The 27,876-nt window shown below is 35.5% G+C and overlaps 1 long non-coding RNA gene across 1 annotated transcript; it reads right to left on the minus strand.

Moving 5' to 3' along the window:
* Window positions 1-27,876, minus strand: LOC306800255. The gene is made up of 3 exons (XR_013773784.1): window positions 27,714-27,876; window positions 23,906-24,007; window positions 1-248 (listed from the first exon to the last, which is right to left on the minus strand). It is a non-coding gene; the product is annotated as an uncharacterized lncRNA (long non-coding RNA).

Consider the following 27,876-nt stretch of genomic DNA (forward strand, 5'->3'; position numbering starts at 1 on the left):
ATATCAGGATATTTATATTAAATGGACACAAATACTTGTGGTTCTGTGGTTGTGGCAGCATTTTTCTCCAGTCTCTTCAGGTTCATTCTGTCTCAGACACGACTCATAACTTCTGGCATGTAGAAGTCCATCCAAATCCATTCAGGAGCTCGAGTCTTCTTCCACAGAGTAACTCCACAGGAATGGGTGTTCCTCTCTCCCATCCTTAACCACATTTGAAGACATCTTTACATAGCTTTATTAAAAACCTGAAAAGGAAACTCAGATTGTTTCTTGGCTTCCTAGAGGAGCAAGTTTGACCTTTTCATGTCTATATTTAATTTAAATATTTATGCAGCAAAAATAAATCTTGGGTGTTTTACTCTGTTTTCTGGAAAATTGCAATGTTAGGTTTATATTGTCCTTGATTTTGCTTTCTTTGTCTTATGGTTCCAAGTAACTGGGGTTATTCTGTCTGGATATGCTGCTTGGTTGTAAACAGCCCTTTGGCAGCCAGTCACCAGTGGTGTTTGTGAGGGCTCATTTTTGGGGCCAGTCCTGTTTGACACCTTTATCAATGATCTGGAGGAGGGGACCAAGGACACCCATATTCTGTTGGTAGGTGACACTGGGCTGGGCTGATCTGCCGGAGAGCAGGAAGGCTCTGCAGAGGGATTTGGACAGGCTGAATCAATGGCCTCAGGCCAGCTGTAACAGGTTCAACAAGACTAAGTGCTGGGTCCTGCCCTTGTGTCCCAAAAACCCCAGGCAGTGCCACAGGCTGGGGACAGAACACTGAAATTTTATTTAATTTAATTTCATGGAAAGGATTTCTTCAGGGTAGTTTTCAAATATATTTTAAAAAGAATGATTTCAACCAAATGCCCCCCTTTTGCATTCAATACCTGAATGCAACTTGAAAACTGGAAATTTATGTAAAAAACTGAAAATAGAGTTTTGAGCTTACTCAGGAAGAGAGGACGCACCAGAGGATTAATCATGTGCAATTTTTAATAAATTTTATTTTATTTTTTGTTATTATTATTTTCATTTATTAATATCAGTAAGTAAAACATCTCAACAAAACCAGAAATAATTTCTCTTATTTTCTGCATATGATAAGAGAATAAAAAATGGGTACAGAATTTGCATAAAGGAGTTCACCAGTGCTGGATGCTTCATATTTGGGATGCTCTGTGCTCTTGTAAGGTCTGTAGTTCTGAGGCCTTTTCAAAAGGCTGACCTGAATTACTAACTCCAACTTTAGCAGCAAGGGAGAAATCGTGGGTCTTTTGAAGTTAATAGCCAGACTTTCAAGGTTTTCAAGGGAGCTGGTTTTTCATCACAGATCTATCTAATGTAATAAAATCTAGATCATCTAATCCCTAGTCCTGGAATTTAAGCACTGGACTTCCTTTTTACACTGATCACTGAATAGTTCAGAATCATAAAGAGAATATTTTTTCCCCTATTGATGTAACATCTCAGGGATTGGCAAATCTAGGTGGTCCTACCACCCCTAAGAGAACTGAAATTTTTTAATGGAAATTGGAGCATAGATGAATGAGCTAACAGCAGGGTTCAATTTTAATGACAGCAACAAGAAATTCTGTAATTAAGCACATTAAGGCAGAACAACCTCTTTGAATTTCAGAACATCTCTAGTTCATGCTTTAACATCTGTTTTTCTTAGACTGCTTTAATCTGCATCCTCCCTTCAGGCATCTTACACTAAGGGCTTGACAGACTCCTAGCAGACAGTAGCTGGCATCCTTTTAATTGACAAGGGAAACCACTGTTGAAAGAGATTGGGAAGAGCTTCTTCTCTTCCCTCAGGGTCTAAATGCTCTGCTTTTGCAGAACTCCTGCAGGACCTGCTAGCTACAAACCCAACCTGAAAACACAGATTTTGCAGAATCCAAGGAAAAGCTCACCTGAGCTTCTCATATCCTTAAGTAATGCTTTAGACCCTTTTACTTCGGGTTTGTGCCCAGTGTCCCAAGCGGAAGGGGTTTGGTATTTTATTTGTCATGTCTGTTATTTTAGCAGAAAGCGAAATAATTTCTGTGCTCACAAAAAAAGAGAAGCATTTGTTTATGTCCCACTGGAAGCATACACAAATGGTAGTTTATCTGAGACTTCTTGTGCATGTAGTTATGAGATGTAAGAACACATCTGTACTTTTTGCTGCATCAAGCCCATTGAACGTACCTTGGAGAAACATAAACATTGTATAGAAAAGTGTTTGTATTGCTCATAAGCAATCCCAAGAAAATATTTTATGCCCTATTATACCAAATACATTCATAAATTTTACATCCAGTTGTGCTGGCTTTCTTTGACTAACTCTCATCATATGCATAAAAACTCTGTTTAGGATGTATGCTTCTGATTTAGGAACTTTGCTTTCCTGTTAGTATTTAATGCATCTGGTGCCATGTAAGTAAAAGCAGTGTGGTTTTTTTAATCACTTGTTCTGCCATTTCTATGATCTCAGTTATTTCACTCTGCTTGCTGTCTATGATTTATCCTTCTTGACTGTATTCAGCTTGTTGAATAGCCATTACCTGGTGATCTGCTCAGATTAATAGTGCAGGTGCTTTCCAAAGCAGACTGTTTGATGTCTGTTGTCAGTGTGCTACATTTCCTGTGATCTGTTCTCATAACCAGTATTCATGGTTAGGTGTTGCTGACTGAAACTTCAGTTATATTCATGCATGGCTTTCAAAAAAGACTGAAGTCCAACTTGTCAGGACTACTGCAACAATGGTGGAATGATTATGATTAAAGATAAACTGATATTTCCACTTCTGCAGCCAGTGTTTCTGGTTTTATTATATAAGTCTTCCAAAGAATGAAAATGGATTTTCCAGACGATTTTTTTTTTCTATTTTCCTTTTTTTATTTTTCTTTCCTAAAAAATCCTCAACAAAACAAATGCTCTAGATTCATTAATCTATTCTTTCTTCACTTCTAAAACAAACCAGCTCCTGTGGATAAAATGCTAGACATTGTAACGTGGTTAAAAAAGCAGACTGCTAAAGACATAAGACATACCCTGAGCCTTGTTAATAACAGACTTTTGAAAACAGAAGCCTTGCTGAGCTCTCAGAAGCTGTTAATGGCACGGATATTTCTCATTATTGGCTCAACTCTGTATCCTGTTTGCTAGTCACTTCAAATCCAATACCTCCCACAATCCAATGTGGGCATTGAGCTCATTACAGATTAAAAATGTAAATCAGAGAAGCTTCTGAAACAGCAGTAATTATCACGAGGTACCTGCATTGCTTTGCTTTTCTTCCCCACTGTACCTGTTGGTTTTGTTTGCTGCAAATACAAAAAACAGACTACCTTTTCAAAACCCTCACATTTTTCATCAGAAGGTATTATTTTCCAATAGAAATTGGAAGCCTTAGGCTTAATAATTTGGAAAATTACACACAGTGTAGTGACAAAAACAAAACAAGTGTTACGAACTGCTTTCAAAAGGAGATGCACCCACCCAGGAAGAACCTGCTCAAGGGGAAATGGTTTCCTCTGGCAGCTTATTCCAGAACTTCTACACCTGGACCCTGCAGTGTCCAGCAGTCTCCCAACTCTCTGTCCCCAGCAGAGGACTCCCCAGCACTGACAGATGCTTGGCACTGCATCCCCCCCCACCTGCCCCCAGGACAACATTTGTTTCATCAACCTGCAGGAAGCTGAATACATAGATAAACCACACTATTTTGCACACCTCTGTTTTGAAGAGCTGTCCAGGATAAGTAATGTTGGCCGGCGTTGTGAGAGTCTCTAATTATTTTTTCTGCTCAGAAACCACATGCAAACTAGTTGGCCCTTGCTGTCTCTTGTCATCTGATGTTACAAAGCAATCTACACCGTCCGTGAGCTTCAGAACACATACTGACAAAAGAAGTAGTTTCCCTGGTAACAAGGACCATATGAAAGCTCTCAGAACATATCCTCCCCAGGAGTTAATTTGTTTCAGATGGGAAAGGTGATTACTTATAAGAAAAAAGAGAAAACAGCTGAGCTATTAAAGGATGAAATAGTAAAGAGTAAGCAGTGTTATTTGTTCCACTTCCACTGTTTTCATTTAGATGCATGATATATATATTTATATAGAAATATATACATTTTTTGTATGAACTATCATTGCATAAGTGCTAATAAAACATGTACAGTATTTGACAGTAAAGAACTTCTCTGAGGTCTTCATTACAGCACCAAAAAATGAAAAATCATTTCTCAAATGCAAATTTAGATATTTTACAAAGTTCCAAAGATACAAAGAGATGGAAACACTACAGGACACAAGAACACAGATACAGGCATAGGATTAGTATATGACGGGATTGTGAAAATTAAAGAATTAAAAAGCAGAATAAATAGTAGCAAAAGTAATAATAAAATTCAAAAGCAAACTGTGTATGCCAGTATAATGTTCTCATGCAGATAACTCTTAGGAAAAGTCTTTTCCTCTAGAATAACTGAAAGGATTATTGATCTAGATGATCTTCCAGATGTGGAGTGTGGGTTGCTAACGATTTATAGCAAACTAGGCATTTCAAACAAATGCTCCGTGACTGTGATTGAAAGGGAAAACTGCCTGAGAGTCCCTGAGCTGAAGAGTAAATGGTGTCCACGACTGGTCATGGCAGAGGCAAGGAATGTCACACAACTCTTAGTGTGAAAGGTGACCAGTGCAATGAACACCTCAGTTGACCACCAGCTCAAGAGTGGGCATTTGCTCAACTGTTTAATCATCATATCCACAGAGATCCTTTGTCATAATGTTCCAGGGAAGAAGGATTCTGCTATGCTTTAGAAAGACCCATCTCTTAAAAAAGGATGGTCAAGACATTGCTGGTAAGAGGAGCAGCAAATTAATCTTTAAAATGAAAATTAGGACAGCCTAGATGAGATTATTGAAACCAAGGGGTTTCTTTGTTGATACTTCAGAGATTGATTTTCATCAGCTTGCTTTTTTAGTTAGGATTTGTTAAATTTGGTTTTGATAAGGTTTTTTGTTTGTTTTGGGTTTTTGTTTTGTGGGGTTTTCTTTTTTTTTTTGTTTGTTTGGGCTTTGAGTGCTTTTTGTTGGTATTTAAATTTTGTTTTATTTGATTGTTGTTGTGTTGTGTTCTTTGATTGTTCATTTGCTTGTAGTTTTGTTTGTTTCTTTATTTTCCTGGTTGGTTGGTTTTTTGTTTGGGATTTACTGATGAGTGGGGAGAATCAGTCCAAAAATTACAGATTGGCCTTGGTCTTTACAGAACACTAAAACTGTTAGAGTTGAGGTAGAGGAAATTAGAAATACCTTGATCTCTGTATTCTTGTTATAACTGTGATTATTTATCAGCCATTTTTCAAAAATACTATAGCAGCTGCAATTCCTTCATAGTTAAATATTACTCTTGTTATTTCTTAACAGCATTAGTTCATTCTAGTTGTCATAGTGTTATTATTTTTTTCTGTTCAGCTAAAGAAAGTATAAAAATGTTTGAGAAAGTTATGAATAAGCTGTTAATAATAATGGATATATTTAAAATCATTTTATTGAAAAAATCAAATGTACACTACAATGTCTCTTTAAAATCTCTGTTCCTGAAAAAGAAGGCATGAGTTGACTGCTCATACAATTTCGCTATATATTTAAAATGTATGAAGGAATTCCTATGAATCATACTTTCTGCAGTGTGCCACACCTCAAATTAGCTGGAAATCTGAACTGAACTCTGGCAGGAGCCTGTGATTTTCTTGCAGAAGGGTTCTACTTTTGGGGAGTATGTGAATATTCCAGAATTTCCTCTTGGTCTCAAAGTGCTTCTGGTTACAAAAGATGTGACTGACTTGGAACAAAACTTAGAGGAATGTCTGAGTGCCTTCTCTCAATTTTAAAAGTGATTTAGGCACACTGCAGTGTCTGAGAAGCTAAATCCTTGTACTGCATGGACCCATACTTAGGATTCTGAGATTATTCTGAGTTGGAAGGACCCACAAGGATGATCAAGTCCAAATCTTAATGAATGGGCCACACAGGGATCGAAACCAAAACCTTGGTGTTATTAGCCCCATGCTCAGACCAGGTGAGCTGAAGTGTTCTGTAATTTAACTCTCCTAGATCCTTAGGTAAGTGATGAGATGTTGTGGTACAGGAATGGTGTTAATTTAATATTCCCACTGAAACACTCCAAACCATGCATCACTCGCTCACTTCCCCATTCCATTCCCCTTCCCCCTCCTCCCTGCAGTGGGCTGGAGAGGAGAACTGGAGGCATGAAACCTAAAGATGAGTTTACTGGAAACAACAATGGAAAAAGGAACAAAAATTAAGAGACAATAACAGAGTGTACAAGAGAAGGGTACAGTTCACACAGGAGGGTTCACCCATCCAGCAATACCTGAGTGCTCCCTCCACACCTCCTGAGCAGGAGGGACTCCCTCCCCTGCTGCCCCTGCACATGCCCTGAGGTGATACAAAACAACCTCCTTGTCCTACCATGCTCCTCCTGGCTGCTGACAAAATGAATGCTGTCCTGGCCAGAACCAGGACATGAGATGTCTCAAACCTTCCCATCTGCTTTTCTGTCAAACTCTTTGTACCTGTTCACACATTGGTGATGCCTCAATGACCTGTGACTGGGCTGGCTTTCATATTAACCACTGGAGACCATCTGAAATTTTACAATATTTTCTTTACTTTTTTTTTTTTTTTAATTTTCCCTCCCCTTTTATTTAGAGTACAACCTCTCTAGATAGTATTTAGAAAGTGTATTGACTAATATACACAAAACAAGAAATATGATTTCTGTCTCCTTTTCAGAGTCTGTCTTATGACCAGAAGTCCTCAGATTCTTTGTGTTTTTTTCCTAGGGAAGATAAAATCTCCCATATGTTTATCTTCCCACTTTAGAGTCTTTACCACTGCAAAAATCTGTGGGCTGAGGAGCCCAGTGTCCTTCAAGGAAGATAAAATCACTTACACTGTCATTTTTATGGCTGTGCTTTCTGTTTCTGAAGGGCTGCCCCCTTATACAGATGACCTCTCACTCCTAAAATAATTTGTGACACATTTTTCATTTCTATTCTATGGCTGGTAATTTTCATTTCATATCTGCCTTCTCTCTCTCACCCATTACTTTTGAACAATGAGTTGTTAAAAGTCAGTGTCACAATTAGTAGCAATCTCATTGTCCTGTAGCATTATATTGATAATCTTCTTCGGGATTTTATTTTTGCTGCAAAGTGGAGGATCTAAAATACATATGATATCAGCATAAAGAAAGGTGGCAAATTAAATAAAATTAAATTTAAATTAAGTGCTGACTCCCAAAATCTGTACAGAAATATTTTTACTCTTATACTAAATATTAATTATTATTGTTGCTTTTGAAGATTTATTCTGTCCTAACTAAGTATCTGGAGATTTTCACATAGTCCAAAGAGGACCAAGACATACTTTTGAACTGAAAATTAATTCATACTCTGATATGAAATTATGAAACCTCAGAGTAAAGAAAATCCTCTACATTATTATCTAGCCATAGCTTTTTTTTCCTCCCCAAATTGATTCAAGATGCATTTTATCCCATTTTTCCAAGGGGCAGAGCAAGTATATATGCCATTAGAATAGCTGTTGATACCATAAAGCCATCAAATAAAGAACATAATTTCAAGCTAAACAGTGGAATCCTGTCACAAACTAAACACTCCATCTGGTGCCATTTAACTGAAATAACTTCTTCAAGGCACCACTCCCATGAAACATACAAACTTCAAACAACATTATTTTACTACAAATATGGGCTATAAAACTTGATAGAAAAAAAGGAAGCCATAAAGCCCTCAAGTTCCCTCTGAGCCTGAGCTAGAATCCAGATCTTCCTGAATTAAGTCACTTTCAGCATGTTGTAGCAGACGACTGAAGGTCCCAGTAGATGTAAGTTTTATATTCATAATTCATTCTCAGCTTGGCTGGGAGCAAAGTAGCCACCTCCACATTTTTGGCAAGAAAACTTTCTTTACTGGAATAAAGGTTCACCCCTCTTCAATGGGGTATTTGGCTAGAGACCAGGAAAAAATAATATCTGATTTCTCTTACACTTGACTTCCTCTTTTTTTTATTTTTCAAGCTTTAGCAAGAACAATCTCTTCCTCCTTCAAATCCTCCAGTCCAGCTATAATTGCTCCGTTAGCTCCTTCTTGATCCACTCACATACCAAATATTTTATATCTGCTTATATCTGTATTTTTAATGACACCTAAAGGTGTGAGCTATGGAAGTAATTTTTTTTGCCTTAAATTCCCAGTTTACTAGCATCTGAAATTCTTTTACCCATGGAAAGATTATTACGCCAACATCATAAACCTGCATTTTATTTTCCAGCATAACAATGAGTTTTCTCTTACAAGATTTTAAACATTCATCAAAAGTCTCTGGTCAGCATATAACTCTTGTCCTTGCATTGTCTTTTCCTTGAGTAATTTTCTATTCTAATTGTGAGCCAGTCCATGCTGTAAACCTTTTCTTTCCACTAACCAAATTTATCCTCACCACAGCCAGCATGATAGCCCTTCCACAGTAGAATCCATTGTATTTATTAGTGTTATAAAGAAATGTGAAGAGGTTGCCACAATAATTCAGCCTTCATAAACTAAACATTAGTGCTGTTCCTGCACTAACCTGAAACAAAGCACAAAACATTTTTGGTGTTAGCTCATAACTGAAAAAAATTTTTCTGTTCCAATTGGTTTTTACACTAGTCTGAGCAAAAATGAGAAATGCTTAACTACTCAGATAGCAAACCTCTCAATTTAAGAACATGAGATCTCTGTAGACTTTTACAGAACACCCCAAACATACTGCTCTCTACAACAAATTTCCCCTGACACAGATCATCTGCCTCATTTCCCTCTGAAATAGAAACCGAAAAAAAACCCTAATGGAAAATATGCTGGTGTAGAAGACTAAACCAGGGAATTTATGGTCTGTTTGGAGCTTGGAAGAAGCCATGTTTTACCTGAAAGTCATAAAGGGAGTGGACTTGGAGAGGAAGAATTTACATACTATGCTAAAAAACTTTATGCATTGAACCTGAATGAGAACAACTTTCTGAAAGCTGCAACTTTCACAGGGGTATTTATCCACACCATTAAAGTTAGGATGGTTAACAAAAATGCATCTATGAAGTATGGTACAGATAAGAGTAAAAATTTAAACAAAACCAACAACAGCAACAAATAAAAAAACTTTTGAGAAAGTTGCAACAAACTGAACAGAGAGTTTTACACTACATTACTGTTCTCAACTTTATCCCATACAACCTATAACAGAGTAAATTTGTTATTAGGCAACTCCATGGTGCTACAGGGGAATTACATATAATAAAAAACTAATAGAAATTTTAATAGTGGTGACGTACCAAAATCAATTTAAAAATGCTTATAACTATGTTTTAAATTCTATAGTACTTGCAGGGATATAGCTAAGTTTTTAACAGAATGAGATGGTTGGGGAAGCTCTCAAGGGTTTCTGGAAGCAACTTGTTAAAATTCTGTCACCAAATTGAAGGGAAATTGAGATTAATTTTAAAGTCTCTAATGCAATTCATACTTACCTGGGTAGAAAGAAACATCCCCACTAGAAATGGTCCCTGGTAGTCATGAAAACAACTAACAAAGAGTAATTTCTTTTGCTTTTGGAATGTGCAGCCCTGGTCTGAATTGCATTATCAAAATGTCTTGGGGATACTTTAACCCAGGCACCCACAAGGTCTTCATGTACACCCCCATCCAATTACAGGAACTGAAGCTTATGCCTTTGTGTCACTTGAATACATTTTTTTTTTTTTTTCCTCAGTTGAAGGAAGGCTTGTAGCGTTTGTTTGTTTATTTGTCATGGGTAAACATAGATTTTCTAGTCTAGCCTCTTGAAGTATGAGGATGGTAGGTAAGAAGCTGTAGGAGAAAATGTGTTGCTGCCTGATGGTCTTAGAATGAGAAGAATTAATGCTTTGTCTTCTGGGTGCATCTGAATATGCAGATGATCTTAAAGACTTCATAATTGACTTTGGAACAACATCATGCTTTAATTCCATTTTATTGTGTATTCTGCTATGCATTTTATCTATACAGAAGGAGGTCTTGTGTGAAAATTTAGGCTTCATCCCTGTAAACACACAGGCACTTAAACAATGGAATAGTTCCATTACTTTCTGGGAGACCAGAAGAATGCATTTGAAGTGAAGCAGTCACATCTACAGTTGCAAGAAAGCAGTTTAATGAAAGTATTAGGGTCAAGCATTATAAACTGAATTCTGTTCCATTAGAAAAGACTACATCCTGTCATTGCAATGGTATGAATTTGGAACTTAAAATTTGCTTGCTGTTTTATCTCAGAGCCAGATAATCCTAGCTATTGACAGACCTCATGCACCATTCTAAACCTTAGAGATTGCTTTTTATTTTTACAGGTACTGACAATATGAAAACACCAGTGGAGGAATCATATTTTTCCAACTAACACAATTTTTCTATATATATTTATATATATTTTTAGCTAAGGCAAAGTGTGAACAGTTTAAAAAAAATTAAAGCATAAGCAAGAAAGAATAGTTTAGAGGAAAACACTACTAAGCCAAGATCAATAAAATACCCTTAGCAGATGACATTCTTATGAAAAAATATAGATGGTAAAGACTTACTCTTAGCATAAAATGCACAAAGTGTATCCTGAAGTTACTCAGCAGCCAATATTTTTATTTTAAGTTGTTCGACAATATTGAGAGAAATTTTAAAAGACAATATATCAGAGGGAAAAAAACCAACACCTTGAACGTATAGAAATCTATGTGTCCTTGGCCACTGAAAGTGTTCTGGTAAAAGTAGGTAGCCAAAATCCAAAATGTATATTTAAATAATGCATTTCTTAAATATTTCCTAAGATAGTTCCTATTATGCCTTTTTAACAGGCAGAAGGCACAATTTATGATTTATGATGAAGGCAAGACAATATGCTTGAGTGAATAACATTAAAATATGGGGTTTTTTTCTCTGTAAGAAATACACAGGTATGTTTCACATAGGATTTTGGTAATGTCTTATTCCAACTTTCACACGTGGTAAAAAAACTCCGTAATTTGATTTAGATAATTTTCACAAAGATGTAGTAAATGTTCAGATTTTTCACTTTGAATATCAATAACAATCTGGCTTTTGGCTTTTAAGGCAGTGAATCTATGACATATTACATCTTACACAAATGAACCTAGAACAGCTGAGAAAACAGGAGCTTAGTCTGCCAGTCTGTACATTTTGTTACCTCTCTGCATTAAATTATGTTTTAAGTACCTGACTACATAGCACTATTTTTATTAGTTAACTAGTAACATAACAATGCATTTTTTTGAGAACTGTTACCTTTAGGATGAGAAAAACATGAACAATTTGAGTTCAAAAGGGAAATGAATGAAAATAATAGAATTTTTTTTCAGGGTTATTCCTTTATCACACCACAGTTACAGACTAAGTGTATTTAATTTATCATATTGTGGTGCTAGCACTGCCTGATACATCTGTAATAAACTAGCAATGTAAAATTACTTTGTCTTCCAATTAAATGGGATAATAGTATGTACAACAGGACTTTCCAATGCCTGGGTCTATGTTTATTACCATTAAAACCAGTAAAACCTCAGCAATAATTAGATTTAACTGGACAATGTCATACCCTTGTGACTGTCCCACCTTTAACCATGGAATACTTTAGCTGCACAGCTGGTGCATCATATTTCAATCCATCAACATTTTGTTAAATACTTTAGTCATGCTCCAAAAAAGTGGCATCACACTCTCCAAAACTATTGTGTAGTAGGGAATGAAATTACAGAAACTCTTGTTCAATTAGTTTCAACTGATAACTCCGTGCCATGCATGACCAAAATACATCTCTATTTCTCCTGGTTTAAAGAGGTTAAACCTTGTCAAGACAGACTTCAGATGTTCACCATATGGGAAAAAAAACCCCTTCAAAATAAATGACGTACAGCAATGATCAGCTCTAAAGGGAGAACAATCTGCAAACACCACTTGGACAAACCAAGTGTTAATTTTACAGGTTCAAGTAGATGTGACAGCAGAAATACAAGTCTGTTTCTTGTGTCAGCTCTCCATAGGCTTCACAGTACTCTTGAAGTCATATTTCTGATATTCAGAGGAATTTTTCTCTTTAGATGTCAAAATACACTGTCACAATTACACTAATCCATGGGAACTTATTTTCCATAATTTGCAATCCTACGTTTCACCAACATCTTTTTATATTTTCACATTTTCCTCCACAACAGGCAAAAACTTTAATTTTTTAAAGAAAAGATTGCACACGTTCAAACAGCAAAAAATCAGAGCTATATAGATGGTTTTAACAGCAGCCAGTAAATATTATTATATATTTGGTACAAGCAGCAGCTAAGTGCAGCATTATGATCACACCAAGGAATGTGGTTTATGGCATGAGATGTATGGCATAAGCATTTTGTCTCCAGAAACAGGAGCAAACTATTGGTGAAATGGTGTCTTAGAGCTACTGAGAATTAGCCATCTCAAATCTTAACAACTGTCAATCAGAAAAATAGAAATCAACAATCAAAGGCAGATCCCATAGCTATCCTAGCATCCCCTAGTTTCAAACACTTCCAAAGAATATTGGAATTTCAAATACATTTATATGTCTATGCAAAACATGCAAAGCCAGGCTACGATGTTCATACAACAAATGCAGCAAAGCTGGTATAACTTCCTTGCTTAGCCCAGAAAACTTGTGTTTCATCCTAATATAACAAGATAATTTCCTTAGTCTGAGAATTTAAGACTCCCCTGCAGTTAAAGTGGTTCAAGAACTAGAGAGTAGCCACTAAAACTGAGGCTGCAAATGCTATGTGTGGATGGAGAATTTTAGAATTATTGTCACTCTCCATTACATTTAAAATTTATGTTTCCACTCAGTAGAAAAGTATTCTTATAATTAGTCTTTGGACTAATAACAGCCTTTATTATAACACAAAAAAATAATTCTGAGACCAAAAGTGAGCTTCTTTGGGCTTGAAATTTGGCAATATGCTTTTAAAATCACCCTTAGGAACATGTGTGGTGATGTTACTCCACGTGGCCCCAAGCAACCACTGAGAGATTTGTTATTTCACTTTAGGCTATCCTCTTCTTTCTGGAGATTGAATTTTAAAGATGAAAACATTATAGTTTAAGGACAAAGGTTCAACCTGAACATCCAGTTTCCCTGTGGGTTTTATTGAAATTGTTTTTGTGATCTTGTGCCTAAAAATGAATTGAATGCAACACAGCAGGCACTGGGTAACACAATACTGACATTCAAAAACAATTAAAGTGGCCCCAGCTTTATTAATAACTAGGGAATATTGTGTTTTCTAAAACAGATGCTTTAGTTATACCACAGAAATTTAATACAAAGCAGTTGTTATAGAATCAAGGCATATGGTTTATAATGGTGCAAATTATTGATCATTTTCTTAATTTCATTTACTTTGTTTGACCATTCACCCATAATCTTTCAGAAGCTATATTAATTATTTAAGCCTGAGATGCCTGATAATAGCTAATTTCTCATTAATACAAGTCACAGAATTAGATGTTTTGATGGGTAAAGTAGATTTTATCCCATGTACCAAAGTGAGAAATTAATTTAAACTAGGTAAAGACACAACTTTTCAAGGTATTTGGAGGCAGAAAAATTCAAAGACCAGTGAAACTTTATGTAATTAAAATCCACGAGAAGAAATACATAAAACAAGACAAAATTTCTCCCCATTTTTTTAAATACTACTTAGGCAACATTGTGTTTGGAACTTGAAATTCCTAGCATTTTTGCCCAGATGCATTTTGCAAATATATTCCTACTTCATTAAAAGAATGCTTCACCTACTAATACATCCACTATTGCATCCTATCCTGCTGTCATGCTTCCTTAGATAAGTTGGTATTTTCAACAGACAATCAAAATACTTTTGAAGGTTTCCTAGCATTTAATTTAAAATTTGTCTCTGTCCAGTCTTTGTATTTGCACAAGACCTGTATCACTCTTCTCTGTAATTCTCTTCCATGGCTCCTTTGTCTCTCACATCAAGCTTGAACTTCTGTTCTTGGCCTTCAACTGGTTCTTCTTTGTCATCCAGCCTGTCTCAGTCTCTGAGCTGCTTTTTCATAGCTTCTGTGTACCTGTTTGTCCTGGAATCAGGCCCATATCCTATTTATGTTAACCAAAATAGATTTTTAAAATTAACTTTTTCTGTCCACTAAGGCTAATTAATTTCAATAAAGGCATTGACTGCTGAAATGAAAACACAGTAGCATGCTTTGCATTTTGCATATTCAGACTGTAAAATTCTCATGGCAGGAGCTCTGTCTCCATCTCTTCCTGATTCTGTGAACCAGCACAATGTTGGCACCTAGCAAATAATTTGTTATAAGAATAATAAGCTGTGTTTTGCCAGGCATGAGCTAATGGTGTCCTTTCTAAGGTTGTGTGGCAAGTATGAGAGACAAAAGGTACTTTTTTCTTGAATGAGGATGGTTTCTCAGAAATATTCACATTTTAAATGGTAAAAAATGTCATCTTATTTTTTCATTTAACCAAACTTCTTTTTCAGACTAAAGCTGTTTAAACAATACAGCTGACCTGATTCTCACCTCAGATAACTGGCAAAAGAGGCACTTTCAAATCTGGGACTTCAAAGTGTTCCAGAAAAATCTCACATGGTTTGCTGCTCACATTTAAAGGTAAATTAGACCATTAAAAAGACACAAATGAGCTCTAAGCACAGGGAATTCAGAGCCTAAAGTTAAAATAGTGATAATTAAATCATTATAATAATAGTAAAATTCTTCCTCATTGATTCTCAGGCTTTGCACCTTTTGACTGCCTGCGACTGTTCAAGATAATAAAGTTAAGTACATCCATACGTATTTGAAAATGTGGGCCTAATTTTATGTTATGTTTTACAGCACATGGTGGAGCTTTTCAGTACTGAGACATCCTTTTCATTCCCAGAACCCAAACTCTCTGTGTGTACATAAAAATTATTAATTATTTTCCCTAACTTGCTATTAATACGTGATATACACCTAAAAAATAAACCATTTAAAAACCCATCCTGAAAAATATTCCACATATCACTGCTAGAGGCACGAAATACCTGAGGAAAGGCTGCTCATCAAGAGTCCTGGTTTTACTTTTGAAGGTTTGGTGGTTTCCTCTGCCCCTACACAGTCACACAGCAAAGCTCATCCTGCCCTGCCAGTCAGTGAATCCACACCATGAGATAATCCACATGTGCATGAAAACATTTGGTAGAAAGGTTACATGGCTGATAGCAGAATCAGGGAAAACCACAAATACCACTTTGTTCAGCCAAGGATTTTGTCAACCTTCCTATCAATTGCACCAGCTCTTGTGCTATTTGTAGGTAGTTAATGACAGCTGCCACTGATATACTCATTTATACCCAAGTGCATATAAATCAATACTAGGAAATACTTTAAGAATATAGACATTGGGACTGTCAAGACAAATAACTGTTTTACTCTTGCCTTTTGAAAGTGCTAGGTCAGTGAAACAGCATGTTAAAAATCCCTTTCCAAGTATTTTCTATTATTGTTTCAGAAGATAGTAATAATCATAGAAAGCCTAGAGCTACCAACCACCATTATCATCTCAGCATAGCAGCTAGTTTCACAATGACAGATTTAATAAACCAAGGCTGTCAGAAATATTTTTAAGGAAAGCATTGGCCAGACATATGTTTTCAGGTAATGCTTCCCATCCACATACAAACTGTTCCTTCATCATGAAAGGACTTTTATACAGATATCTATTTGTATATATTGTAGCTTTCATACATATGTATGTGTGTATATATATATATTATAAATTTTAAACCTGAGAAACACTTTTTCATATGGAGTGAGATACATTTTTTATATCAGAAGCTGTGAAGTATTACTAAAATACTCAAATAAGGAAGCCTCGGCTCACTCACAAATATGTGAAGGATGAGCCTGATTTTGGAACTTATATGAAACTTTCTGAAGGCAATGCAAAATATCCTATTCATTTCTCAGTGTGTTTTTCACAATTCTTTTCAACATTCAAGCATGTTGTCCTCAGACCCATACTGAAACAATTTTGATGCATACTTTAGATTTTGCTCTGAATTAATTGATGATATGTGAAGAAGTCAGGAGAGAAAATTATTCACAGTGGTTAACTGAACACTCCTAAACTGTAATTTCTTTTTCCATTTGTATTCAGAATTGTATACCTCCACTTATAAACTCATCCAATAAATTCCAATGTTAGGATCTGGCTATAAATAGCAAGTTCATCAAATGGATTTTGGATTGAGCCCAAAAACCAAATCAATAGTTGGAGCAGCCATAAACATGCAAGAGATCTTTTTCTTACTAATGAACTCACACAACTACTGAAATTATGATTAATGACAATTTCTTATTCTAATGTGCTGAATGCCTGTCTGGAAAACATCCACATTACAATGGCTAACTTGGGCATTTATCTGGACTTTTACCTCTTTCAGAGATAATGAAGTCATACATAAGCTAATGACCAACTATCTTCTGGCTGAATTCTTCAAGGGCAAATGCAGCAAAAGGAGCCAGTGTTACAACTGGGGAGAACAGCAAGTGTCCATGGTCAGTGTTTATAAAGAAAATAAGCAAACATGCAAAACTGTAGGGTGCTGCTCCCTGTTTCTCCTGGCCCTGGTCACTTGGGCTCCTCCACAGAAGTCTCTGTAGACCCTTTCATGCTGGATAGAAAAACAAATTATTCAGAATTCCTGAGTGTCCTTTGTGAAGGTTTAGTTGCCTGGTTTTTCTGGTTCACCAAACCATTGATAAGCCTCTGACAACCAACTCAAGAACACAAAACTGGAGTAAGGGGTAAATTTATTTGGGCTGAACCAGTCAACCTCCTGATCTGTCTGTCCTCAGGTTGTGTAAGCATCTTTAAAACTGAAGCTGTACTGCCCTGTGCCAGAGCACTTTGAATAGGGGGCAGGGTTTACACAGAGAAAAAGAGTGAGGTTCCAGATGGAAGTATTTCATTTTTGCAAGCATTATTAATTTCAGTGGGAAGCTTATATAAGTGGAGATAGATCAGGCATTGAATTAGAGAGATGAAATAATGAAAAATGACAGCAGAAAACAAATAGACACAACAGCAAGCAAAGACTGTGGGAAATATAAAATGAGTGGAGAAAGCTATGTTAAGAAGAGCATAATTTGCAAAGCACAATTAAAAAAAAAAAAACTAATTTACACTCAATATAAACAGATTAAAAGTGCAAAAAAATCTCGGTAAACACGAGTTTTGGTAAGAGATCTGATGTAGGAGGTTGAATGACTCCCAAATGGAAAATGATCTCTGATTAGGAGGAGGCAGCACAAGCTGGGGAAAAAAAATGAGGGGGCTAAGGGCTGGACAACAGAACACAAATCACAAAAAAAAAAAAAAGTAACAGAAATGAGGGATGAAAGCATGACTGTGACAGCTTGAACTCTGGGTGCAACAGGGAGCTGTTGGGCATCCAATGCAGGGAAAATGAATTATAAGGAAAGTGCTTTGCATAAAATGAAGACACAAATATATAGATGATGATAAAGAAATGTAAGAGATAGTTTATTCAGAAATTTAATGATTTAAAATGTAGCTCATTTTGCATAAAATACTCACTTTTTTCTCAGATATTTAGCAAAAAAAACATTTTTACACAAAGTAAGTACATCACAAAACTTGTTCCTATCAAAATATTTTTCTAAATGTTGTTTAAGTAGAGACTTTTTCATACTTTACCATTTCAAAATAAAAATTAAGGTTGTCCAAGGAAGAGGAATTTCAGGAATTACAAGGTATCTCCATAAATGAAAGACTATCAAGACCAAGTTCACAAAATAATAAATCCAGAAAGCAGCAACTATTTTGTAACATTAAAAAATAAAGAAAGAAATCTCTAATTACAGTGAATTATTTTTCTAAAGAAAGTCTTCCTTTAAATAATAATCAAATCAAAGAAGCAAGTCTCTCCTTTGTGTCTTATAAACATAAGGGAAAAATTAATTCCTCTCATATTAGGTTTAAGAATACTACATGAGCTTATAATTAATTTTATTAATTAGGAATTACTTTCATAATTCAGGAAGTTCAAACGCTTGTTTTAAAAACAGGCATATACTTCATTATGGTTGGAATGTAACTTATGAGCACATAATTAAAAAGTTATCACTGTCATGGACCTTTCCCTTCTTCAAAATAAGGCTAGACTATTTTGATATTCTTCTTCCATCTTTGCTATTCATATTTCATGTACCTTGATGAAGGGAGTCCATCCTGCTAGTTGTCTGTGTAGTGCCAAGAACAGTGAGAATTTAGCCTCACCTGGAGCATGTAAAATAAATAAAAATTATTGAAAAGAAAACCATCAAGATGATGTTCAAAGCTGTCCACAAATTCCCTATTCAAAAGAGCTGTGAATGGCAAATATTGACTTAGGGTATTCCAGATAAATCAGAATAAGCCCATTGTGCTGTGTAACATTAGGATAAAAAGGCAACAAACCCTCCTGATGAAAATGGATCCACAGTAAAACAGAAGTATCCATTTATTTTCTTCACTGTCATAATCTGGAATCAGTCCTAATCCCAAATCATAAACTTTTATTATTGTCATATTTTTAGATATTAGCCACCTCAGCATTTTTAAACATGAGTTGTGTAGATTGGCATTTTAGCATGCAGTATATCTGTATAATTGCAATCTATACTATACTTTTCAACTCCTAAATTGAACTGCAAACCTCTGTGGTATTGTTTATGGAAAATTCCATAGGTTTTTAGACTTTTGACCTACATTACTTAATGTTTTCCAAACAAGAATTTCCCAGACTTTATCCAGAGAGTTGTTAAGGTAAAAAAAAAAACCCAGGAAATTAAAAAAAAATACATTTCACCGAATTATTGTTTTGTTTTTGTTTTTTAAGGTAAAGATCTTTAACTCTGTTAAAGTACAGAGGAAAAATAATTTATGCCAAAACATTACCACTGGACTGAACATCTGTATGGTGATAGGTACCAGTATCCTTGTGTTATAATTAACCTGTGAATTCAAATAAACAGCAGTTTATGCTGAGGAAGTTATCAATAAATAAACTGAACTATATGAATAATTTTATATAGAGATGGCAGTAAAGAAATGCAAGTGCAAGGAAGACCTAATAGTTTATAGAACATGTTTTCTTCATGTTGCTGCAATCCTCAAAATTATTTTTCTGTGAAGGACAAATAAAAAGACAAAGCCAGTCATAATATAAGAAATGTGTATTAATTTATAATGTAGTACTTAATGGCTTCAGTGGATGGTAACAGCAGGGTTTAGAGCCTTGTGAATTATCAAAAAGGGTTATTTTTTCCCCTGAACATGTACATGAATAAGCAGTGGTGGAAAGCTGAAGAAAAAACTTGAAGTCTCTGATCTCATGTTACTAGAGTTCTTTTCTTTAAAGACTTACTTGACCTTATGACAGCATGTCAGCAAATTAGATTTAGGTAATGCTGTTCCCAAGAGCTCTAATTATGGTTCATATGTATATTCTGTGGTTCATTAAAAAAACATGCATTATAACTGCCTTACTGTACACTAATTTGCATACACATCAAAACAGAATCTGTAAAACCAGAATCTGCAGAATGGCTTTAATTTTCCTAAAGGATTTAGATATTTCATAAATTTTCCTAACTATTATTCATTGTTGACATGCATTTCTTGAACTGTCTGAGCAAGGATAATTTACATTTGTTTTTGGAAGTGGCTAACACAGATAACTGGTCTGCTCAAGAACATCTAATAAAATGAAATATAATTATTTTTAAAAAATAACTGAACAGATTGCCCTAGGTGTGACATCTATGGAGGACAATGAGAATACAGTAATGAGAATGGCTTATGCTTGCTATTCCTCATTCACATTGAAAACTTGTCACAAAAATGGATTACCTGCAGTTCTGTACTGTTTGCAATTCTTGTCTTGCCATGGTAATAAGACATTAGAAGTTTAATATATCCTGTGAAATACAATAGCATTTAAAGATGTGTAGATATCACAATATTTGCTACCTCAACTTCTTATCTTTTATTGTGTATATCCCAGGTTGACAAATCAACATGCTGTGTATTGCTTTCAGGTTTCTAGGAATGACAGTACATGCTTGCAAGGACCAGAGATCTTCTTTGACAAAAGGAAAAAGTCCCACTGAAGGTGATAAAGATCTTGGGTGGGTGACAATACCATAAACTGGGGTTACCTAGATGATGTTGGTGGTGTGTTGTTGCATTAGTGGCCCAGCTGCTCTTCACTTTTACTAACTCCAGAGGAAAACCTGCAAGCTACTGAGTGCTTCTCAAAATGTAATGTCAATTCCTGTCTTCCAGTGACCACAAGGAGACACTCTGCAATTTGTCAAGACAATTTTGTATTCAGCTTATTTACTAATAGAAATCCAGTATTCAGGACTGAAACAAATCAAACTAATGAATCTGAGGATTAAAAAAAAAAAAATCAGGAGAGATGCTCCATATTACATTTTAAGTCACATGGCATTAGATTTGAACGACCATACTTTAAACATATACTCTAAAGCTGATGGAAAGGAGTGCAGAACTGTTGAGAAAATGCATCTCTCCCTCTCTCACTTCCACCTTCTCCTTACCAAGGTTTGCAAGCCAGGATGCTACAGCTTCTGTCACCACTACTATGCTGCCTGTGGGTACTGTGTCTATGCACTGACACTGTAATTACTTATAAGACTGTTAAATTAACATTAGTAAGACTGGGACTGAGCCCATAGCTATCAACATCTACATTTTGTGTGTTTTTAAAATCCCTTATAGTTACTGAGTTTTCTGAGCTGCTCAGTTCAAATGGAACTTGTCTGAATAACCTCAAACTTAAAAAAAAAAAAAAAAAACTGAGCAGAAAATATATTAAAGTAGGGCCAAAAAAAAGTCAGACCAAAAGGAGGCTTTCTGTGGCAGTTAAACAAAAGCAGTGCAAATTTGTGTTAATATTAGAAAACGTGCCACAACATTATCCTATAGAACTATTTCCCTAATGTAGGAGTGTGTGTAATCCCTCCAAAAATGTTATTAGAAGAGAATTTGTCACCCCAAACTTCAGTTACATTTACAGTAGAATATTTGTACAAGCTGTTTGCTGAAATACATCTGATTCCTCGGTAAAGAGAGGAAAGGCAAGAAGCTCTAGCCTGTATTTACCATGGCACACACTCAAGATAAGCCTTAAAATTACCTTTTGGTGTCCAAACAGTGTGGTTTTCCCATCAAAAGGTTATTTGTTATAAAAGAGCTTTATTTGGCAAAACGTTAAGAACATTCACTTTTTAATTAGAGCAGCAAACTTCTGAGCCCAGAGTTATGGCATTTTATAATGCTTCTTTTCCTGATTATAAAAGAAACAAGTGCAGCAGAAGCTATTTCATCCCCTGGGAATTTCCCATAGGTCAGTTACACTATAAAAAAAATAGACTAGGAGTTGTAACACTGCATACACTTTCTTAACATCTTGAAGACTTTTCAAAAGTTGTGGAGCTTAGTTCCTGATATTTTTTCCTTGTTTACTCTCATAGTGCATAGTTTTAAAAATGCATTTTATTAATTTCCTTTTCTTATATATTCATATCCTTATTTTTTAACTCCATTTTTATTTGGAGTGTATTTGTATTTCTTTTTATTAGTTAGGTGGAAGTGGGTCAAGTGCAAGTTTAAGTGCCTTTTTTCTTTCTGTCCTTGAAGGAATGGGACCTTTGTTTTACTGGGTATTTTAATAATTCTAGCTGTTTCCAAGTGGATATTCTGCAGAGTGATTGCAGGTCTCTTGGTAAAACTAATTCTGATCTAACTGTGAAAATTATCCAAACCTTCCCAAAGTAATAAATGAATAGATAACATTGTTGAATATTTTTAAAACTTTACTAGATTAAACTAGATTTATTTTTTCTAAATAAAAAAATAAAATTAAAAAAAAAAAAAGTGTGACTACCTTCAGTTCTTAGACAAAACAAATTACATTCTGCTTGTCATTTCACGTGATAAGACCCAGTAAGCTCATTAATTAAAACAACCACAGAGCAAATGCAGCAGTTTTGCATGAGTTCAAGGCCAAAACTGTCTTTATGGATCAGTATTTTTGTAAGAAGTTGAGGAGCTCATTACCTGCCCCAGAGTGCTCTGTAGCTCATGAGTTTGCTCTCTCTGAGTTGGATTAGATGCAATGGGAGTTGTCCAGAGTATGTTTATTTTCAGATATCAAGGGTAATGGAAGTTTGAAACAGCCCAGTGCCTGATGGTGTAACATTTTGCAAGCCATGTAGGTGAAGTTCAGCTGTAATGTTTCAATGTTTGAGAGGCTCATCTGTCTAAAAAATGCCATACATCACCAAAGGCTGGGATTCTAGGGAAGATTTGTTTGCCTGGAAGCAGAATGGCTCAGAGCTACAGGGACTTCATATATTGAGGCTAAAGTATCTTTTCTGGAATATGATAGTTAAACTACCAAAAACCTGTTTTGTTTTGCAGTATGAATAAAACCACTGAATTTGCTTGAGATTCATTTTGGGTAACACAAAAGGAATTTAAAGACAAAATCCTAAAAAAACCTGTTATACTGATGTTCTACAATAGCTTAAGTAGAAATAATTTAAAAGAGGGTTTTAAAATTATGAGATCAATAATTTCTCATGGAATCATTCATCATTCAGTTTCATTGGATTATGAAACTGAAAGTGAGTTTTAAAAGACACACAAAAACATTCATTTGAGCAGAGATAATAGAATTAATTAAGGCAGTTTGCAAAAGAATAAACCTGAAATAATAATGAAAGGGGAAAATAGCATTGTCCAGCTGATGAGAGTTTTAAGATTCACTTATCAAAAAAGATGTGTAATTGAGTTCTTCATCAACCTTTAAAAATGGAAGTTTGTTATATAAGAATATTCTTACATCACTCTTCAAGTCTGCATTGGTGTAACATCTGGAATAGTATGTCCACTGTGAACAGGTTCCAGCAGTATTAGAAAAAATGGAAAGAAAATGTAATCAATATTATCTACCAGCTGAAGAGAAGTTATGTAAACTAGGACTCTTCAACTGGGAAAAGACAGTTAAGAAAGGCTGTAATACAGCATCACTAAAATGAATGATGACTAAAACTTTTACAAGATAAGAGGAAGCAGCATGCAAATAAATTATTTTAAATACAAAGCAAATGCTTTCACAAAGAAAATAATTAAATCATGGTACTAAAACCCAAAATGTGGAGTTCAAAATGCTAAAAGGCTTCAAAAATGGCCAGAACACTGTCACAAAGGTTAGGCCTATCAGTAAGTAACAAGTGTGATAGTCTATGCCCACTCTGTAAGAGTTAATGCATGAGAGAAGCAAAGCAAATGTTACAACAAAACCAGCACAAATTCCCCTCTGCAGCATGTTTCTCACTCCCTTTCTTCAAACCTGTTCTTATGAGGACTGTGATGTTTTCAGAAATGCTCCAATCAGCCATGACTCTGTAGAGACTCTTCCTTCTCCACAACAGGACTTGCACTCTCTAGCTGAGCATTTAGCCCTTTCCCCTCTGGAAAGCTGACACACTGGCCTATTATTTTAACTTGGTTCTCACTCCTGGTCAACAGGAGTTGACCATGGCAGAGTGTAGGCTACCAGTAATTTAATTTGCTTTGACAGCAAGAGAATATAGCATAGTTAAGGGGTGGGAAGAACATCCTAGGAGGAGAGAACTTTACCTTCAAGTGGGCCTAAAATCCTCCCACCAAGATCAACAGGAATGTGGAGCAATGCCCTTTGCAGCTGTGAAGGACTGGAACATGGGAGATAATGGACACAAGCTGAAACAAGAAAGCCACATAGAGGGCAGAAGGAAAAAATCATCATTGTGTGGACATCATGGTATGAAATGGGCTGCCCAATTTGGTTGTAAAGTTTCCATCTCTGGGGATTTTCAAGACCCAAATGGTTAAAGCCCTGATCTGACCTCACAACTGAATCCAGTTTGAGGTAGGCATGACTAGAGATCTCTTGGGGTTCCTTTCAGCCTGAATTTTCTAGGATCCTGTATTTGGCACTATCATGAATTTCATCCACACACATAATCCCTAACAATTAATATAATCAGCAATTAATATAAATAAGATTTAAAACCATCACAGAGTTTAAATATGCAGAAAGAGTATATTGCTTGATGGACATATTTCAGAATGAGTAGGTGGCCCAGGGATGTTTAAGTTGCAGATGGTTTCTGAGAGATAAAGGATGATAAAAATAAATAAATGGGGAGGAAATGGCAAAACTTGTAAGGCAAGAGATAGTGTGATGATGCTGCAGTGCTTTTACTCCAGTTCTCCTCCTACTCTGAGGGATGTTTTCACTGTTTTCAGTTATGGATGTTTTATCAGGTAAGCGACAGATAAGGAAACCTTGAAACCCTGTAGATTTCAAAAGAAGAATGCATGCATCTGAAGGTATAGGGGAAAAAAAAAGGTAGAGTTTCTCTATTCTTGCATGAATAGTTTTAATTTGACATAAATATTAATTTATAAATATAAATTCAGTAAAAATAATTAATTCTGTTTCCCTTTACTGCTGAAAGATATAAGAGAAAGGTCTAGTGAAGGGTCTTTCAAGAAGGAAATCTTAAGAAAAACTTATTTCATAGAAAATACCATGGTGGGATTGAGTCAATAAGGTAAGTTGGTATGGGTATGATACAGGGTCTTTTCCCTCTACCTGTTAGTTGGCCATGAGATTCTCAGTTTTGGCCATAGCACCTTACATAATAAGAAAACTTTCTATTCTTGGGGAATGTAAAGGGATTGTATGACAATTCTTAAGCAATCTAGTGGAAATTGTCACTTGAAGCAGCTTGCATGTTCTATGAAGGTCTTGTTGGGAAACTGACAGTTCAGCATTGTGTGTGACAGACACCTCAAGTGAATGTAGGACAACTGTTTTGACACAGCACATTCCTTGGAAGCAGTGGAAGAAAGTCTGCATCAGTGTTTTCTGTTTCAGAGAGGATACAACATCATGGTCTATGTACCCGTGACTGAGGATAGTGGCGCTCATGTTCTTACTACAATCATTTTCTCTCAAAGAGTATTATTTGCTCCACAAGAAGCTTAACCTATATTACCATTAATATTTTATAAGGCCATTGAATGAAGTATGTTCAAGCACTCCAGTATGTGCAATTAGAGGAGATGGATACTTTTAAAGTTTTCATCCCCATCCCCTTTGTCTCTGACTACTTCTTCCTGTCCTACATCTCAGTATGTCACATCAGCCCACAGAATTCTTCATGAGGCTGCTCTGTGAAGTGGATTGAGAAAATTATTTAGATTATAAATCATGCTCCAAAAACCAGGGTTATTTATGTCTGACAGGAGGAAGATGGAAATTTTATCATAAAAGTTAGAATAACTGGTAGATTGGATGCCAGTATTCCTTTCCTGTGCTCCTTTGTTCCTTATTTTATATGTATATACTTCCTACTAGAGATGGCTAGGTATGAGCTTACACTGATATATGATTATATATGGTCTGGTAGACCTTAGTTTGCCACAGACATTGCTAAAAAGTTGATCTTTTTATATTCAGAAAAGCTGGAATTTCAAGATTTTAAATGCCTATGACTAGAAATATTATGACCTCTAAAATATATCAAGGAAAACATCTATATTTTTTAAGCTGAATACTGCAAACAGAAATAGACCATAATTTTAACAATAAATATTAAATAGAGAAATTTAATCTGAATGTAGAGGTTTTCCATGCTGACATGACAAAATATAGCTCACTATGCAGGAGAAAAAATATCTTTTTTTTATTGTATATTGCATTTTACGGTCTTTTGATGTATAAAAAATTACAGCATATTGTCATTCAACATTTGTAGAAACCAGCTGGAAGCATCCAATTAAAACCAAATAGCAGTCTGGCCAGTCTGCTAGGGTACTTCTCTAGAACAACAGTATGTGTTTGGACAGTGAATACACTAAGGGGATCTTGGACAGTGCAGCCAAAAAATCTTATTTGCTTCTGAGATTCAAATGCACACACTTAGCAAAGCAGACAACATAGTGGGGTCTCAGAACTACTCTGAGAGTTATTTTGATAAAACCTGAGTATTTAACTGAGAAAACCAAGCCAAATTGTACCCCAAAGATTTCAGACTGTCAAGAATTATATTAAGTTTAACTTCATGAAAGTTTGGACATACTTTAAGCAGAAAGAATTTTTCCTAATTCTTTATGAATTTGATGTTTGTTTAGTTATATATCAGCTATTAATTCTTAGCTGGCATCATCACTGATGTGATACGATGTTTATTAGAAATACCTGTAACATGTTTTGTGTGTCAAATTGTTCAGCTATGTGTCTATATTATAGAGAATTAATAGTAGTGGAACATTCTTGGAGTCTTCCACCTAAAGTAGGATAATAAATCTGTCACAATGCGTCCTTAAGTGGAATATGGAACATAGGGTGATATACTAAAAGTTGTGGAGGGAAAGAACAAAATGTGAGGTGTCAGTGACCACGAAAACATTGAGTTCCTAGTGTTTCAGAAAGCTAAACTGGGACAGAAGGCTTTCATTTCAGGATGAGCATATACATAGTATTACTGCCAAGTGCTACTTGAATAGTGAAAGAGCTAAATTACAGGCTCAGGAAATCTGCCTAAGCAATCCATCTCTTAGAATTAAATATGATTGCACTTGTAACCTGTGATCTCCATGAGGGGAAAACATGCAATACATTCCATGTGGAATCAATGGCTACAACACTGTGAGTTTATTAAACCATCTTGCCACAATGCCAGTGATTTGAAAATGCACACAAAAGAAGAAGATATCACCCATGCTGAGGAAAAACTATGTTCACAGGCCTCTACAGAAAAAAAAAAATTGGTTATTTTAATGCCAAGAAAGGAACCTTTTAGGTTAGCACCTCAAAGTTTGCTATAATTTTATTTTATGTTCTGTGTTGCTCTACACACAATCTGTTTACAAGGCTCTACTCAGTAATTTACTAGAAAGTCAGCACTAAAATCCATAATTTTTTTCAGTTTAGAGTCTGATTACTAGGTTAGTGGAAAATGCAAATTGAGAACAGTTAACAAATATCACCAAAAAATATTTTGATTGTTTTTCTTCTAAAGGCTTGTGTTAGGCTTCATTTCTTTCCATTGGATCACCAGGAAGAGGACTTGGAGCCAAAGAGGAACTTGCAGTAAAGATGGTAGCAAGACATTGCAAAGGCCACCAACTCTGCAAAGTCAGCATAACCTTCCACCTATTGATTCTGCAAATCAAAAAACTCAGAAGCTACTGCAAGTAAATCTAAATCATATAAATATCAGGAACATGAAGGTTCCAATAAATAATTCCTGTCAAAGTCAAGTCTACAAACAACTTGTTAAAACATGTCAAACTGTCAAACATTCTTTATATTTTCAGTCCCCTTTCCAGTACAGAAGACAAAACAAGGACTTGATGATATTGCCCTATAGAAGGCTGCTGGACATGCTGGTACCTTTCCAAAGGTCCTTAAGAACTTTGAAACAGAAAGAAGGATCTGGAAAATTTATTTACAATACTCATCTTTCTGGCAAGCTATTCAAAGAGTATACAGTTGGAAAAGTTATGATCTTGGAAGCAAGCAGGCAGTTAATTCTACCCTCTAGAAGTCATTATGT

Source organism: Erithacus rubecula (genome assembly GCF_903797595.1).
Source record: "Erithacus rubecula genome assembly, chromosome: 3".
Lineage (NCBI taxonomy): Eukaryota > Metazoa > Chordata > Aves > Passeriformes > Muscicapidae > Erithacus > Erithacus rubecula.